Source organism: Oncorhynchus mykiss, chromosome 3 (assembly GCF_013265735.2).
Source record: "Oncorhynchus mykiss isolate Arlee chromosome 3, USDA_OmykA_1.1, whole genome shotgun sequence".
NCBI lineage: Eukaryota > Metazoa > Chordata > Actinopteri > Salmoniformes > Salmonidae > Oncorhynchus > Oncorhynchus mykiss.
The window spans coordinates 26,249,189-26,267,774 of NC_048567.1; the positions used below are offsets into that span (position 1 = coordinate 26,249,189).

Sequence of the window (18,586 nt, forward strand, 5' to 3'; positions counted from 1 at the left end):
TATGCATGGACACGTACGGTGCATTCGGAAAGTTTTCAGAACCCTTCCCTTTTTCCACATTTTATTACGTTACAAACTTATTCTAAAATGAGTAAATTATTCTTTTTCTCATCAATCTATACGCAATACCACATGATGACAAAATTAAAACAGGTTTTTATGATAAACAAGGCATATCTTTTTTTTACCTTATTTACATCAGTATTCCGACCTTTTGCTATGAGACTCGAAATAAAGCTCAGCTGCATCCTGTTTCCATTGATCATCCTTGAGATGTTTCCATAACTTGATTGGAGTCCACCTGTGGTAAATTCAATGGATTGGACATGACTTGGAAAGGCACATACCTGTCTATATAAAGGTCCCGCAGTTAACAGTGCTTGTCAGAGCAAAAACCAAGCCATGAGGTTGAAGGAATTGTCCGTAGAGCTCAGAGACAAGATTGTGTCGAGGCACAGATCTGGGAAAGGGTACCAAGAATTGTCTGCAGCATTGAAGGTCCCCAAGAACACAGTAGCCTCCATCATTTCTTAAAAGGAAGAAGTTTGGAACGAAGACTCTTCCTAGAGCTGGCCGCCCGGCCAAACTGAGCAATGAGGGGAGAAGGACCTTGGTCAGAGAGGTGACCAAGAACCCGATGGTAACTTTGACAGAGCTCCAGAGTTCCTCTGTGGAGATGGGAGAACCTTCCAGAAGGTCAATAATCTCTCCAGCATTGCACAAATCAGGTCTTTATGGTAGAGTGGCCAGATGGAAGCCACTCCTCAGTAAAAGGCACACATGACATCCTGCTTGGAGTTTGCAAAAAGGCACCTAAAGAACTCTCAGACCATGAGAAATAAGATTCTCTGGTCTGATGAAACCAAGATTAAAATCTTGTTAAGTGTCACATCTGGAAGAAACCTGGCACCGTCTCTACGTGAAGCATGGTGGTGGCAGCATCATGCAGTGGGGATGTTTTTCAGCGGCAGGGACTGGGAGACTAGTCAGCATCGAGGGAAAGATGGACGGAGCAAAGTGAAGAGCGATCCTTAATGAAAACCTGCTCCAGAGCTCTCAGGACCTCAGACTGGAGCAAAGGTTCACCTTCCAACAGGACAATAACTCTAAGCACAGAGCCAAGATGAGTGGCTTCGGGACAAGTCTCTGAATGTCCTTGAGTGGCCCAGCCAGAGCCCGGATTTGAACCCGATCTAACATCTCTGGAGAGACCTGAAAATAGCTGTGCTGCGACGCTCCCCATCTAACCTGACAAGGCTTGAGAGGATCTGCAGAGAAAAATGGGAGAAACTCCCCAAATACAGGTGTACTAAGCTTGTAGTGTCATAACCAATTAGACTTGAGGCTAGGTGCTTCAAATCAAATCAAATCCAATTTGATTGGTCACATACAAGTGATTAGCAGATGTCATTGCTGGTGTAGCGAAATGCTTGTGCTTCTAGCTCCGACAGTGCACTAATATTTAACAAGTAATATCTAATCAATTTCACAACATATACCCAATAAACACAAATCCAAGTAGAAATGAATTAAGACTATGTACATATGGACGAGCGATGTCAGAGTGGAACGGAACGGACTAAGATACAGTAGAATAGTATAGAAAACAGTATATACATATGAGATGAGTAATGCAAGATATGTAAACATTGTTAAGTGAATAAGATGCCGTAGAATAGTACAGAATACCGTATATACATATGAGATGAGTAATGCCAGATACAGTAGATAAACATTAAAGTGGCCAGTGATTTCTAGTCTATGCCTGTAGGCAGCAGCCTCTCTGTGCTAGTGATGGCTGTTTAACAGTCTGATGGCCTTGAGATACAATCTGTTTTTCAGTCTCTCGGTCCCAGCTTTGACGCACCTGTACTGACCTCGCCTTCTGGATGATAGCGAATGATAGCTTTGCTTCAACAAAGTACTGAGTAAAGGGTCTGAATACTGTGATTTTTTTAAATTATTTTTATTATAAATGTGAAAAAATGTCCTAAAATATATTTTAGCTTTGTCATTATGGGTTATTGTGTGTAGATTGATGAGGGGAAACAACGATTTAATCAATTTTAGAATAAGGCAGTAGTGTAACAAAATGTGGAAAAAGTAAAGGGGTCTGAATACTTTCCGAATGCACTCTATATACATTATCGATGCAATTGAACAGTATAGACAGATGACTGAAGAAGAATATACTGTATATCTCTGAAATACATTCAGCATCTGTGACTAAATAGACCATAATGTGGTGCCATGTATGCATTATTATGCCATTTAGACTGCGAAAAATCACAGTAGTCAATCGAATCGCTATAGGCATTGTACTCCCTCCCATAATCTTCAATCTATTGCTTGTGTGACAAATACATATCGCAACTCTGCAATCCCTCTCTAGGACTTATACTTATTGCTATCATAAATACTAGTTGTTATATTTGTCTTGTAATTCACATTTACAATCCATTCCCTATGAGTGTTAGATACACAGAAAATAAAAATTCTCAAAATGATTCTCATTCTCTATTGTTTATAATCCGTTTACATCAGTGGAGGCTGGTGGGAGGAGCTATAGGAGGACGGGCTCAACGTAATGGCTGGAATGGAATAAATGGAACAGTATCAAACACATAAAACATATGGAAACCACGTTTGACTCCCTTCCATTTAGTCCATTCCATTCCATTACAATGAGCCCGTCCTCCTATAGCTCCTCCCACCAGCCTCCATTGGTATACATACAGTATAATGCACATATCCTCATCATAATGTCCATAGAACTGCAACGACATTAGGACAGCAGTATTTCAACACTTTAGCACATTTCTCAATGCTGCGAGTCTAATTCCACGAGCAGTGTACAGTATCTATCGTAGCAGCACTGTGATACTGATAGGCTTGATTCATTTCCAGTGGTGCAACAGTAGGTTATCAAACACTGTTGCTGTCCTCCTCTCTCTTAATCTCTGTATCTATCAATGAATTCATTGGTAATACCACCCCCGGTAGAGGATTCTACTGCAAGAGACACCAGCGATACAACTAGAGAGTAGCTGACACTATACATGAACAAATACACCCACTACATTACACACACACACACACACACACACACTATATACACACTCGCATACAGTCAATGAACGAACAAACAATAGAATGCAGTATCAAGATGATGCTCACCTGCTGGATAGCCAAGGCAAACTGCCGGGAGCAGGGAGTAGTCTTCCAGACAGATGTTTAACAGATGACGCTTACACACTCTCACACACACGCATCTTGGTCTTTCTCACACGCTCACATACAAATACACACCCTCACTCACATCCCTGCTGAATGTACTGGAGGAGAGCGTAGAGGGTTTGTCATCAGATCGTGTGTGTGTGTGTGTGTGTGTGTGTGTGTGTTAGACCCCCCCTCTCTGCTGTGTGTGTAAGATTATCCGTGTGTGGCTGTGTTTGTGTGTGTAAGTGTGTGTTTGTTTAGAAGCAGTCAGTGCTAGAGGATAGAAACTCCAATAGAAAAAGGGGGAGTGTGTGTGAGTGTGTGTGTGTGTGTGTGTGTGTGTGAGAGAGAGCGGGCGAGAGTGATAAAAAGCACAGAACGATCTACCGCTTGTCCGCAATGATAATCAGTTCTCATACTCACTGCTTACGTCACCCTTATCCCTCTTCTCCTCCTCTTTCTGTTCCCCTATTCCCTGGTGAGGCTGATGTCCTGAGCTCCCGCTCCCGCTCTCTACCTCTCTCTCTCTCTCTCTCTCTCTCTACCCCTCTCTCAATCTCTCCCTCTCTCTCTCTCTCTCCCTCCCTCTCGCTCATCCTCACTCTCTCTCCCACTCTCTCTCTCGCTCTCTCACACTTTCCCTCTCCCTCACTTTCTTTCTTCCGGTCTCTCTCTCCCGTTGCCGTGGCGCGTGTCGCCATTAGCATTCAGCAGGCAGGTGGTAACCGCGGCGACCTGTGGGAATACCTCTTGATTGAACTGATGGGATGTGAAAGGGGCAGGGGCCGGGGGTCTAGGGGAGGGGGTGTTGTGTTCAACAGACATGAATCAGGAGTAATATTCTCTCATCACTGTGGTGCTGCAGCTGTGGAGGGCTATTTAACAGCAGCCCAAGGCCAATTACATTCAGAATCAATAGGAAAAAGGATAGGCAGGGCCCTTGACATTTTAGATACTTCAAATACGGTACATGTTTTCTATGGCTGTAGCTGAAATGCAAAGGGAAAAGACTGGAGGGCTACAATATATTATAGTTTGACGACACATGTTCACCAAGGTAGCACACAACATATGAATACAATAATGGCTATTGCAGAAAAGCAGCGATATTATTTCTACTCATACAAAATGAACAACTTGCTGCTGTTATATACCAGCCTTACAAAAGAGAGAACATGTCGGACAAAACACACTGTGCCTCCCAGCAGTCTACTCTGCTATTTGGACCAAAGCTAATACCCACCAATTCATTTAACAGTCCCGGATTACACGTAGTCAGCTATATATCGCCCCCACACCTTTCACACAACCTTCCAAATAATGGCTGTCTCATTTGACACTAAGGTCGCAGTGTATTGAATTTAATATCAGATCCCTGAAACGATGAGTGAAAATAGAGGCGAAATCATTGACCAATGTGCCAAATCTGCCAATACCGTTTATGTTTTCAGAAACACCTACAGGCTCTCTCTCAGTCTTTAGCCGACCGAGGCCAAGGGTATTTGTGTTGTTTGCCAGTGGGCCTGGCTCCAATCTAGGTATTGACATTTTCTCCCATGTGACAGTCGGTGGTTGGGAGAATACGCATCACATTGACGTAGAGAACACACCAGTCCCCAGCAGTTGTTTATCACATTTTATCAGCAATAAAGAACATGTACTTGTCATATTCCACTCGAGGTTTCAAATTGAATATGGATTTACAGGGTATGTCAGTGCTAACTCATGACTGTGCAATTAGTGTATATAAACTCAGCAAAAAAATAAATGTTCTCTCACTATCAACTGCATATATTTTCAGCAAACTTAACATGTGTAAATATTTGTATGAACATAATAAGATTCGACAACTGAGACATAAACTGAACAAGTTCCAGACATGTGACTTACAGAAATTAAATAATGTGTCCAGGAAACAAAGAGGGGGTCAAAATCAAAAGTCACAGTCAGAATCTGGTGTGGCCACCAGCTGCATTAAGTACTGCAGTGCATCTCCTCCTCATGGACTGCACCAGATTTGCCAGTTCTTGCTGTGGGATGTTACCCCACTCTTCCACCAAAGCACCAGCAAGTTCCAGACATTTCTGGGGGGAATGGCCCTAGCCCTCACCTTCCGATCCAACAGGTCCGAGACGTGCTCAATGGGATTGAGATCCGGGCTCTACGCTGGCCATAGCAGAACCCTGACATTACTGTCTTGCAGGAAATCATTCAGAGAACGAGCAGTACGGCTGATGGCATTGTCATGCTGGAGGGTCATGTCAGGATGAGTCTGCAAGAAGGGTACCACATGAGGGAGGAGGATGTCTTCGCTGTAACGCACAGCATTGAGATTGCCTGCAATGACAACAAGCTCAGTCCAAGCTCAGACCCTCCACCCCCAAATTGATCTCGCTCCAGAGTACAGGCCTCGGTGTAACGCTCATTCCTTCGGCGATAAACGCGAATCCGACCATCACCTCTGGTGAGACAAAACCGCGACTCGTCAGTGAAGAGTACTTTTTGCCAGTCCTGTCTGGTCCAGCGACGGTGGCTTTGTGCCCATAGGCGACGTTGTTGCCAGTGATGTCTGGTGAGGACTTGCCGTACAATAGGCCTACAAGCCCTCAGTCCAGCCTCCCTCAGCCTATTGCGGACAGTCTGAGCACTGATGGAGGGATTGTGCGTTCCTGGTGTAACTTGGGCAGTTGTTGTTGCCATCCTGTACCTGTCCCGCAGGTGTGATGTTTGGATGGACCGATCCTGTGCAGGTGTTCTTACACGTGGTCTGCCACTGTGAGGATGATCAGCTGTTCGTGCTGTCTCCCTGTAGCCCTGTCTTAGGTGTCTCACAGTACAGACATTGCAATTTATTGCCCTGGTCACATCTGCAGTCCTCATGCCTCCTTGCAGCATGCCTAAGGCACGTTCACGCAGATGAGCAGGGACCCCAGGCATCTTTATTTTGGTGTTTTTCATAGTCAGTAGAAAGGCTTCTTTAGTGTCCTACATTTTCATAACTGTGACCATAATTGCCTACCATCTGTAAGCTGTTAGTGTCTTAACGACCGGTCCACAGGTGCATGTTCATTAATTGTTTATGGTTCATTGAACAAGCATGGGAAACCCTTTACAATGAAGATCTGTGAAGTTATTTCGATTTTGATGAATTATCTCTGAAAGACAGGGTCCTGAAAAAGGGACGTTTCTTTTTTTGCTGAGTTTAGTAGGGTGGTAGTGGCAGGCTTATTTTTGGAGGGAGCATCCAAGTACACGCATCACCCATCCATGTTATGGATGGATCCAGTGACGCAGACCAAAACAATGGCGGCTGAACGACATGAAAGCCCAACTACGTAAATGCTAATAGAATTGCATACGATCAAAATGCAGTAGCTAGATGAGTCAGATTGTCTGCCTGTTGTGCCATGCTTACGTCATCCCTACTATGAATGAAAACAGTCAGTCGCCGTGGTGATGAATAGTCACTCAAGCAAAGTATGAGCGAGGGCATAGACTAGACCTACGTCATTCCACTTCCTGACACAATCGTTATTGATCTTAGCATCACTATAATTGACTTTGGTCTTCTGTAGATCATCCACCACACAGATGAGGCTTTAGCCTGTGGGCTTAGTAATCAAATAATATTACTTAGCAAATATAGAGCAATATGATAAAGCTATAAACTATACAGTTGAAGTCGGAAGTTGACATACAGTACATTTAGGTTGGAGTCATTAAAACTCGTTTTTTCAACCACTCCACAAATTTCTTGTTAACAAACTATAGTTTTGGCAAGTCGGTTAGGACATCTACTTTGTGCATGACACAGGTAATTTTTCCAACAATTGTTTACAGACAGATTATTTCACTTATAATTCACTGTATCACAATTCCAGTGGGTCAGAAGTTTACAAACACTAAGTTGACTGTGCCTTTAAACAGCTTGGAAAATTCCAGAAAATTATGTCATGGCTTTAGAAGCTTGTGATAGGCTAATTGACATAATTTGAGTCAATTGGAGGTGTACCTGTGGATGTATTTCAAGGCCTACCTTCAAACTCAGTGCCTCTTTGATTGACATCATGGGAAAATCAAAAGAAATCAGCCAAGACCTCAGAAAAAAAAAAATCCCTGGGAGCAGGTTCCAAACGCCTGAAGGTAACACGTTCATCTGTACAAACAATAGTGCGCAAGTATAAACACCATGGGACTATGCAGCCGTCATACTGCTCAGGAAGGAGACGCGTTCGGTCTCCTAGAGATGAACCTACTTTGGTGCAAAAAGTGCAAATCAATCCCAGAACAAAGCAAAGGACCTTGTGAAGATGCTGAAGGAAACAGGTACAAAAGTATCTATATCCACAGTAAAACGAGTCCTATATCAATATAACCTGAAAGGCTGCTCAGCAAGGAAGAAGCCGCTACTCCAAAGCCGCCATAAAAAGCCAGACTACGGTTTGCAACTGCACATGGGGACAAATATCGCACTTTTTGGAGAAATGTCCTCTGGTCGGATGAAACAAAAATGGAACTGTTTGGCCATAATGATCATCGTTATGTTTGGAGGAAAAAGTGGGAGGCTTGCAATCTGAAGAACACCATCCCAACTGTGAAGCACGGGGGTGGCAGCATCATATTGTGGGGGTGCTTTGCTGCAGGAGGGACTGGTGCACTTCACAAAATAGATGGCATCATGAGGGAGGAAGTGATGTTGATATATTGAAGCAACATCTCATGACATCAGTCAGGAAGTTAAAACTTGGTCGCAAATGGGTCTTCCAAATTGACAATGACCCCAAGCATACTTCCAAAGTTGTGGCAAAATGGCTTTTAGACAATAAAGTCAAGGTATTGGAGGCCATCAAAAAGCCCTGACCTCAATCATATAGAAACTTTGTGGGCAGAACTGAAAAAGCGTGTGCGAGCAAAGAGGCCTACAAACCTGACTCAGTGACACCAGCTCTGTCAGGAGGAATGGGCCAAAATTCACCCAACTTATTTTGGGAAGGTTGTAGAAGGCTACCCGAAACATCTGACCCAAGTTAAACAATGTAAAGGCAATACTACCAAATACTACAGTGCCTTGCGAAAGTATTCGGCCCCCTTGAACTTTGCGACCTTTTGCCACATTTCAGGCTTCAAACATAAAGATATAAAACTGTATTTTTTTGTGAAGAATCAACAAGTGGGACACAATCATGAAGTGGAACGACATTTATTGGATATTTCAAACTTTTTTAACAAATCAAAAACTGAAAAATTGGGCGTGCAAAATTATTCAGCCCCCTTAAGTTAATACTTTGTAGCGCCACCTTTTGCTGCGATTACAGCTGTAAGTCGCTTGGGGTATGTCTCTATCAGTTTTGCACATCGAGAGACTGAAATTTTTTTCCCATTCCTCCTTGCAAAACAGCTCGAGCTCAGTGAGGTTGGATGGAGAGCATTTGTGAACAGCAGTTTTCAGTTCTTTCCACAGATTCTCGATTGGATTCAGGTCTGGACTTTGACTTGGCCATTCAAACACCTGGATATGTTTATTTTTGAACCATTCCATTGCAGATTTTGCTTTATGTTTTGGATCATTGTCTTGTTAGAAGAAAAATCTCCGTCCCAGTCTCAGGTCTTTTGCAGACTCCATCAGGTTCTCTTCCAGAATGGTCCTGTATTTGGCTCCATCCATCTTCCCATCAATTTTAACCATCTACTGAAGAAAAGGAGGCCCAAACCATGATGCTGCCACCACCATGTTTGACAGTGGGGATGGTGTGTTCAGCTGTGTTGCTTTTACGCCAAACATAACGTTTTGCATTGTTGCCAAAAAGTTCAATTTTGGTTTCATCTGACCAGAGCACCTTCTTCCACATGTTTGGTGTGTCTCCCAGGTGGCTTGTGGCAAACTTTAAACGACACTTTTTATGGATATCTTTAAGAAATGGCTTTCTTCTTGCCACTCTTCCATAAAGGCCAGATTTGTGCAATATACAACTGATTGTTGTCCTATGGACAGAGTCTCCCACCTCAGCTGTAGATCTCTGCAGTTCATCCAGAGTGATCATGGGCCTCTTGGCTGCATCTCTGATCAGTATTCTCCTTGTATGAGCTGAAAGTTTAGAGGGACAGCCAGGTCTTGGTAGATTTGCAGTGGTCTGATACTCCTTCCATTTCAATATTATCGCTTGCACAGTGCTCCTTGGGATGTTTAAAGCTTGGGAAATCTTTTTGTATCCAAATCTGGCTTTAAACTTCTTCACAACAGTATCTCAGACCTGCCTGGTGTGTTCCTTGTTCTTCACGATGCTCTCTGCGCTTTTAACGGACCTCTGAGACTATCACAGTGCAGGTGCATTTATACGGAGACTTGATTACACACAGGTGGATTGTATTTATCATCATTAGTCATTTAGGTCAACATTGGATCATTCAGAGATCCTCACTGAACTTCTGGAGAGAGTTTGCTGCACTGAAAGTAAAGGGGCTGAATAATTTTGCACGCCCAAGTTTTCAGTTTTTGATTTGTTAAAAAAGTTTGAAATATCCAATAAATGTCGTTCCACTTCATGATTGTGTCCCACTTGTTGTTGATTCTTCACAAAAAAAAAATAGTTTTATATCTTTATGTTTGAAGCCTGAAATGTGGCAAAAGGTCGCAAAGTTCAAGGGGGCCGAATACTTTCGCAAGGCACTGTAATTGAGTGTATGTAAACTTCTGACCCACTGGGAATGTGATGAAAGAAATCAAATCTGAAATAAATCATTCTCTCTTCTATTGTTCTGACATTTCACATTCTTAGAATAAAGTGGTGATCGTAACTGACCTAAGACATGGGAGTTTTACTAGGATTACATGTCAGGAATTGTAAAAAACTGAGATTAAATGTGTTTGACTAAACTGTAAGTAGACATCTGACTTCAACTGGATTTTTTCTTTATTTAACCAGGTAGGCAAGTTGAGAACAAGTTCTCATTTACAATTGCGATCTGGCCAAGATAAAGCAAAGCAGTTCGACACATACAACAACACAGAGTTACACATGGAGTAAAACAAACATACAGTCAACACTACAGTAGAAAAATAAGTCTATATACGATGTGAGCAAATGAGGTGAGATAAGGGAGGTAAAGGCAAAAAAAGGCCATGGTGGCGAAGTAAATACAATATAGCAAGTAAAACACTGGAATGGTAGATTTGCAGTGGAAGAATGTGCAAAGTAGAAATATAAATAATGGGGTGCAATGGAGCACAATAAATAAATAAATACAGTAGGGGAGAGGTAGTTGTTTGGGCTAAATTATAGATGGGCTATGTACAGGTGCAGTAATCTGTGAGCTGCTCTGACAGCTGGTGCTTAAAGCTAGTGAGGGAGATAAGTGTTTCCAGTTTCAGAGATTTTTGTAGTTCGTTCCAGTCATTGGCAACAGAGAACTGGAAGGAGAGGCGGCCAAAGGAAGAATTGGTTTTGGGGGTGTCCAGAGAAATATACCTGCTGGAGCGCGTGCCATAAGTGGGTGCTGCTATGGTGACCAGCGAGCTGAGATAAGGGGGGACTTTACCTAGCAGGGTCTTGTAGATGACCTGGAGCCAGTGGGTTTGGCGACGAGTATGAAGCAAGGGCCAGCCAACGAGAGCGTACAGGTTGCAGTGGTGGGTAGTATATGGGGCTTTGGTGACAAAACGGATGGCACTGTGATAGACTGCATCCAATTTATTGAGTAGGGTATTGGAGGCTATTTTGTAAATGACATCGCCGAAGTGGAGGATCGGTAGGATGGTCAGTTTTACAAGGGTATGTTTAGCAGCATGAGTGAAGGATGCTTTGTTGCGAAATAGGAAGCCAATTCTAGATTTAACTTTGGATTGGAGATGTTTGATGTGAGTCTGGAAGGAGAGTTTACTGTCTAACCAGACACCTAGGTATTTGTAGTTGTCCACATTTTCTAAGTCAGAACCGTCTAGAGTAGTGATGCTGGACTTGCGGGCAGTTGCAGGCAGAGATCAGTTGAAGAGCATGCATTTAGTTTAACTTGTATTTAAGAGCAGTTGATGGCCACGGAAGGAGAGTTGTATGGCATTGAAGCTCGTCTGGAGGGTTGTTAACACAGAGTCCAAAGAAGGGCCAGAAGTATACAGAATGGTGTCGTCTGCGTAGAGGTGGATCAGAGACACACCAGCAGCAAGAGCGACATCATTGAGGAATACAGAGAAGAGAGTCAGCCCAATAATTGAACCCTGTGGCATCCCCATAGAGACTGCCAGAGAACCGGACAACAGGCCCTCCGATTTGACACACTGAACTCTATCAGAGAAGTAGTTGGTGAACCAGGCGAGGCAATCATTTGAGAAACCAAGGCTATCGAGTCTGCCGAAGAGGATGTGGTGATTGACAGAGTCAAAAGCCTTGGCCAGGTCAATGAATTCGGCTGCACAGTATTGTTTCTTATCGATGGCGGTTAAGATATCGTTTAGGACCTTGAGCGTGGCTGAGGTGCACCCATGACCAGCTCTGAAACCAGATTGCATAGCGGAGAAGGTGCGGTGGGATTTGAAATGGTCGGTAATCTGTTTGTTGACTAGGCTTTCAAATACCTTAGAAAGGCAGGGTAGGATAGATATAGGTTTGTAGCAGTTTGGGTCAAGAGTGCCCCCCCTTTGACCGCAGCTGCTTTCCAATCTTTGGGAATCTCAGAAAGAGAGGTTGAACAGGCTAGTAATAGGGGTTGCAACAATTTCGGCAGATAATTTTAGAAAGAAAGGGTCCAGATTGTCTAGCCCGGCTGATTTGTAGGGATCCAGATTTTGAAGCTCTTTCAGAGCTTCACCGTCCTCATGATCATTGCAACTCCACGAGGTGAGATCTTGCATGGAGCCCCAGGCCGAGGGAGATTGACAGTTCTTTTGTGTTTCTTCCATTTGCGAATAATCGCACCAACTGTTGTCACCTTCTCACCAAGCTGCTTGGCGATGGTGGGGCTGGCTTCCGGGTTGGATGCGCGCTGTGTTAAGAAGCAGTACAGAGGACGCTTGACATTCAGCCTTCGTCTCTCCCGAGCCCGTACGGGAGTTGTAGCAATGAGACAAGATAGTAGCTACTACAACAATTGGATACCACAAAATTGGGGAGAAAAAGGGGTAAAATTAAAGAAAAATAATAATAATCTCCATCTGTCCATCCATCACTCAATTCTACAGTATAAAACAGGGCACAAGACAAGACAGCGTTATGGTTTGGAGAGATGGATGGGATGGGGTGGGGTAGTGGAGCTTTGTCTGATCAATGTGTCCGATTGAATGTGTGTGTGTGTGTGTGTGTGTGTGGTATGTGTACTACTCCTTCCAGTGCCATGCTGACAGTTGGCTATAACCATAACATGAACACTAGAACATTTATGGCAGTGGGAGAAGAAAAATCACATTTGCTCTGTCCATCTGCTGGCTGGTGCCGTAGAAGAAGAAAACCCCAGAAAAAGAACACATCTATTAGATATCCATAATTATATCATATCCCCAAACGTTGTTTTAGTTTCTTACTATATGGCTATCGATGTTGGAAAGGTGTTACGGCTATTTCAGACAGCATATCCTCTCGTATTTACGTCCAGGTTGCAATTACTGACATGTCAGAGGTGAGAGATACTGAAATGCATTGCACAGGGGAATGCCACATTGTGTTTCAGCTGACTGCTAACGTGAGTTAGTGTTGGTCGCCTGAGCGGAACACTCTTAGACTCACGCAAGTGCTTTGATGATATCACACTGGCATAATTTATCTTCATACTGAGCCAGTGATGTAGGAAGAAAATGCAGTGTCTGTAATTCATCTCCTAATGCTGAGAGCAGGGAAAAAATGGAGGGGAGATTAAAACTTCTTAGGGCTGCAATCCCGTTAATGGGATGATATGACAACAGCCAGTGAAAGTGCAGGACGCCAAATTCAAGACAACAGAAATCTCATAATTAAAATTCCTCAAACATATATGTATCTTATACCGTTTTAAAGGTAATCTTGTTGTTAATCTCACCACAGTGTCTGATTTCAAATAGGCTTTACAGCGAAAGCACCACAAACCATTATGTTAGGTGACCACCAACTCACAGAAAACCCAGCAATTTTTCCAGCCAAAGAGAGGTGTCACAAAAAGCACAAATAGAGATAACATTTATCACTAACCTTTGATGATCTTCATCAGATGACACTCATAGAACTTCATGTTACACAATACATGTATGTTTTGTTTGATAAAGTTCAAATTTATATAAAAAATCTGAGTTTACATTGGCACGTTACGTTCACTAGTTCCAAAAACATCCAGTGATTTTGCATAGCCACATCAATTCAACAGAAATACTCATCATAAATGTAGATGAACATACACATGGAATTATAGATATACCTCTCCTTAATGCAACCGCTACTTTACGGAAAAAGCAAACCATGCAATAATCTGAGACGGCGCTCAGAAAATAAAATGATCCGCCATGTTGGAGTCAACAGAAATCAGAAATCACATTATAAATATTCCCTTACCTTTGATGATCTTCATCAGAATACACTCCCAGGAACCCTAGTTCCACAATAAATGTGTCATGTATTGTCATGTTGTGTGTTTCTGTCCTTTCCCTTCACCCTGTCTCCCTCTGCTGGTCGTTGTTAGGTTACCTTTTCTCCCCCTCTTTCCCCCAGCTGTGCCTTGTCTCCTCCTAACTACCTCGTCACCCCTTTTCCCACCTGTTCCCTTTTTCCCTCTGATTAGTCCTCTATATCTCTCTCTGTTTCTGCTCCTGTCTTTGTCGGATTCTTGTTTGTGTTGTTCATGCCTGAACCAGACTATCGTCATGTTTGCTGCAACCTTGTCCTGTCCTGTCGGAACCTGCCGGTCCATCTGAGCCTACGTTTTGTTTTGTTATTAAAGAAGCTCTGTTTACGTTAATTCGCTTTTGGGTCCTCATTCACGCACCGTGACAGAAGAATCCGACCAAGAATGGACCCAGCGACTTCGGATCCTCTCCACTCAGCCGTCGAGATCCAGGGAGCGATGCTAGGCAGACACGAGCAGGAATTGTCTGCTGCTCGACATGCCGTTGAGACCCTGGCCACCCAAGTCTCCAACCTCACAGAACAGGTTCACCATCTCCGCCTCGATCCACCGGCCACTTCCAGGGCTTTCGAATCTCCGGAGCCCAGAATCAATAACCCGCCGTGTTACTCTGGGGAGCCCACTGAATGCCGCTCGTTCCTCACCCAGTGTGATATTGTGTTTTCTCTCCAGCCCAACACTTACGCCAGGAGCACTGCTCGTGTCGCCTACGTCATATCTCTCCTTACTGGACGGGCTCGTGAGTGGGGCACGGCAATCTGGGAGGCAAGGGCTGAGTGTACTAACCAGTATCAGGACTTTAAGGAGGAGATGATACGGGTTTTTGATCGATCTGTTTTTGGGGAGGAGGCTTCCAGGGCCCTGTCTTCCCTATGTCAAGGCAATCGATCCATAACAGACTACTCTATTGAGTTTCGCACTCTTGCTGCCTCCAGTGGCTGGAACGAGCCGGCTTTGCTCGCTCGTCTTCTGGAGGGTCTCCGCGCAGAGGTAAAGGATGAGATTCTCTCCCGGGAGGTTCCTTCCAGCGTGGATTCCTTGATTGAACTCGCTATTCGCATTGAGCGACGGGTTGATCTTCGTCACCGAGCTCGTGGAAAGGAGCTCGCGTTCTCCGTTGCCCCCCTCTCCGCATCACTACCATCTTCCTCTGCCGGCTCGGGAGCTGAGCCTATGCAGCTGGGAGGTATCCGCATCTCGACTAAGGAGAGGGAACGGAGAATCACCAACCGCCTCTGTCTCTATTGCGGTTCTGCTGGTCATTTTGTCACTTCATGTCCAGTAAAAGCCAGAGCTCATCAGTAAGCGGAGGGCTACTGGTGAGCGCTACTACTCCTGTCTCTCCTTCAAGATCCTGCACTACCTTGTCGGTCCATCTACGCTGGACCGGTTCGTCAGCTTCCTGCAGTGCCTTAATAGACTCTGGGGCGGAGGGCTGTTTTATGGACGAGACCTGGGCTCGGGAACATGACATTCCTCTCAGACAGTTAAGGGAGTCCACGGCCTTGTTCGCCCTGGATGGTAGTCCTCTCCCCAGGATTCAGCGTGAGACGCTACCTTTAACCCTCACTGTTTCTGGTAATCATAGCGAAACCATTTCTTTTTTAATTTTTCGTTCACCTTTTACACCTGTTGTTTTGGGCCATCCCTGGCTAGTTTGTCATAATCCTTCCATTAATTGGTCTAGTAATTCTATCCTCTCCTGGAACGTCTCTTGTCATGTGAAATGTTTAATGTCTGCTATCCCTCCTGTTTCCTCTGTCTCTTCTTCACAGGAGGAGCCTGGTGATTTGACAGGGGTGCCGGAGGAATATCACGATCTGCGCACGGTGTTCAGTCGGTCCAGGGCCACCTCTCTTCCTCCACACCGGTCGTATGATTGTAGTATTGATCTCCTTCCGGGAACCACTCCCCCCCGGGGTAGACTATACTCTCTGTCGGCTCCCGAACGTAAGGCTCTCGAGGATTATTTGTCTGTAGCTCTTGACGCCGGTACCATAGTCCCCTCCTCCTCTCCCGCCGGAGCGGGGTTTTTTTTTGTCAAGAAGAAGGACGGGTCTCTGCGCCCCTGCATAGATTATCGAGGGCTGAATGACATAACAGTGAAGAATCGTTATCCGCTTCCTCTTATGTCTTCAGCCTTCGAGATCCTGCAGGGAGCCAGGTTTTTCACTAAGTTGGACCTTCGTAACGCTTACCATCTCGTGCGCATCAGGGAGGGGGACGAGTGGAAGACGGCGTTTAACACTCCGTTAGGGCACTTTGAATACCGGGTTCTTCCTTTCGGCCTCGCTAACGCTCCAGCTGTCTTTCAGGCATTAGTCAATGATGTCCTGAGAGACATGCTGAACATCTTTGTTTTCGTTTACCTTGACGATATCCTGATTTTTTCACCGTCACTCCAGATTCATGTTCAGCACGTTCGACGTGTCCTCCAGCGCCTTTTAGAGAATTGTCTTTTTGTGAAGGCTGAGAAGTGCACTTTTCATGCCTCCTCCGTCACATTTCTCGGTTCTGTTATTTCCGCTGAAGGCATTAAGATGGATCCCGCTAAGGTCCAAGCTGTCATTGATTGGCCCGCCCCTAAGTCACGCGTCGAGCTGCAGCGCTTTCTCGGCTTCGCGAACTTCTATCGTCGTTTCATCCGTAATTTCGGTCAGGTGGCAGCTCCTCTCACAGCCCTTACTTCTGTCAAGACGTGCTTTAAGTGGTCCGTTTCCGCCCAGGGAGCTTTTGATCTCCTCAAGAATCGTTTTACATCCGCTCCTATCCTTGTTACACCTGACGTCTCTAGACAGTTCGTTGTCGAGGTTGACGCGTCAGAGGTGGGCGTGGGAGCCATTCTTTCTCAGCGCTCCCTCTCTGACGACAAGGTCCACCCATGCGCGTATTTTTCTCATCGCCTGTCGCCGTCGGAACGTAACTATGATGTGGGAAACCGCGAACTGCTCGCCATCCGGTTAGCCCTAGGCGAATGGCGACAGTGGTTGGAGGGGGCGACCGTTCCTTTTGTCGTTTGGACTGACCATAGGAACCTTGAGTACATCCGTTCTGCCAAACGACTTAATGCGCGTCAGGCGCGTTGGGCGCTGTTTTTCGCTCGTTTCGAGTTCGTGATTTCTTATCGTCCGGGCTCTAAGAACACCAAGCCTGATGCTTTATCTCGTCTCTTCAGTTCTTCAGTAGCCTCCACTGACCCCGAGGGGATTCTCCCTGAGGGGCGTGTTGTCGGGTTGACTGTCTGGGGAATTGAGAGGCAGGTAAAGCAAGCGCTCACTCACACTCCGTCGCCGCGCGCTTGTCCTAGGAACCTTCTTTTCGTTCCCGTTCCTACTCGTCTGGCCGTTCTTCAGTGGGCTCACTCTGCCAAGTTAGCCGGCCACCCTGGCGTTCGGGGTACGCTTGCTTCCATTCGCCAGCGTTTTTGGTGGCCCACCCGGGAGCATGACACGCGTCGTTTCGTGGCCGCTTGTTCGGTCTGCGCGCAGACTAAGTCCGGTAACTCCCCTCCTGCCGGCCGTCTCAGGCCGCTTCCCATTCCCTCTCGACCGTGGTCTCACATCGCCTTAGATTTTGTCACCGGACTGCCTTCGTCAGCGGGGAAGACTGTTATTCTTACGGTTGTCGATAGGTTCTCTAAGGCGGCTCATTTCATTCCCCTTGCTAAGCTTCCTTCTGCTAAAGAGACGGCACAAATCATCATCGAGAATGTTTTCAGAATTCATGGCCTTCCGTCAGACGTCGTTTCGGACAGAGGTCCGCAATTCACGTCTCAATTTTGGAGGGAGTTTTGCCGTTTGATTGGGGCTTCCGTCAGTCTCTCTTCCGGCTTTCACCCCCAGTCTAACGGTCAAGCAGAACGGGCCAATCAGACTATTGGTCGCATCTTACGCAGTCTTTCTTTTCGCAACCCTGCGTCTTGGTCAGAACAGCTCCCCTGGGCAGAATACGCCCACAACTCGCTTCCTTCGTCTGCGACCGGGCTATCTCCTTTTCAGAGTAGCCTCGGGTACCAGCCTCTGCTGTTCTCATCTCAGTTCGCCGAGTCCAGCGTCCCCTCCGCTCAGGCTTTTGTCCAACGTTGCGAGCGCACCTGGAAGAGGGTCAGGTCTGCACTTTGCCGTTATAGGACGCAGAATGTGAGGGCTGCTAATAAGCGTAGAACTAAGAGTCCTAGATATTGTCGCGGTCAGAGAGTTTGGCTCTCCACTCAGAACCTTCCCCTTAAGACGGCTTCTCGCAAGTTGACCCCGCGGTTCATTGGTCCGTTCCGTATTTCTCGGGTCATTAATCCTGTCGCAGTTCGACTTCTTCTTCCGCGATACCTTCGTCGCGTCCACCCGGTCTTCCATGTCTCCTGTGTCAAGCCCGTTCTTCGCGCCCCCGCTCATTTCCCCCCCCCCCCATCCTTGTCGAGGGCGCACCCATCTACAGGGTCCGTAGGATTTTGGACATGCGTCCTCGGGGCCGTGGTCACCAGTACCTCGTAGATTGGGAGGGGTACGGTCCTGAGGAGAGGAGTTGGGTTCCCTCTCGGGACGTGCTGGACCGTGCGCTGATCGAGGATTTCCTCCGTTGCCGCCAGGTTTCCTCCTCGAGTGCGCCAGGAGGCGCTCGGTGAGTGGGGGGGGTACTGTCATGTATTGTCATGTTGTGTGTTTCTGTCCTTTCCCTTCACCCTGTCTCCCTCTGCTGGTCGTTGTTAGGTTACCTTTTCTCCCCCTCTTTCCCCCAGCTGTGCCTTGTCTCCTCCTAACTACCTCGTCACCCCTTTTCCCACCTGTTCCCT

General features: G+C 45.8%; 1 protein-coding gene across 3 annotated transcripts in view; it reads right to left on the reverse strand.

Moving 5' to 3' along the window:
• Positions 1–3,762, reverse strand: part of LOC110515948 (diacylglycerol kinase beta) — a 64,029-nt gene extending 60,267 nt beyond the window's left edge. For 2 of the 3 annotated variants that reach the window (XM_036973426.1, XM_036973408.1), the window contains exon 1: positions 3,178–3,592. The gene's annotated coding sequence lies outside the window, so the exon portion shown is untranslated. Of the gene's footprint in view, positions 1–3,177; positions 3,593–3,642 lie in introns of those variants that run through there. The other variant, XM_036973415.1, reaches the window with a different exon arrangement.
• Between the last annotated feature and the right edge of the window lie 14,824 nt (positions 3,763–18,586).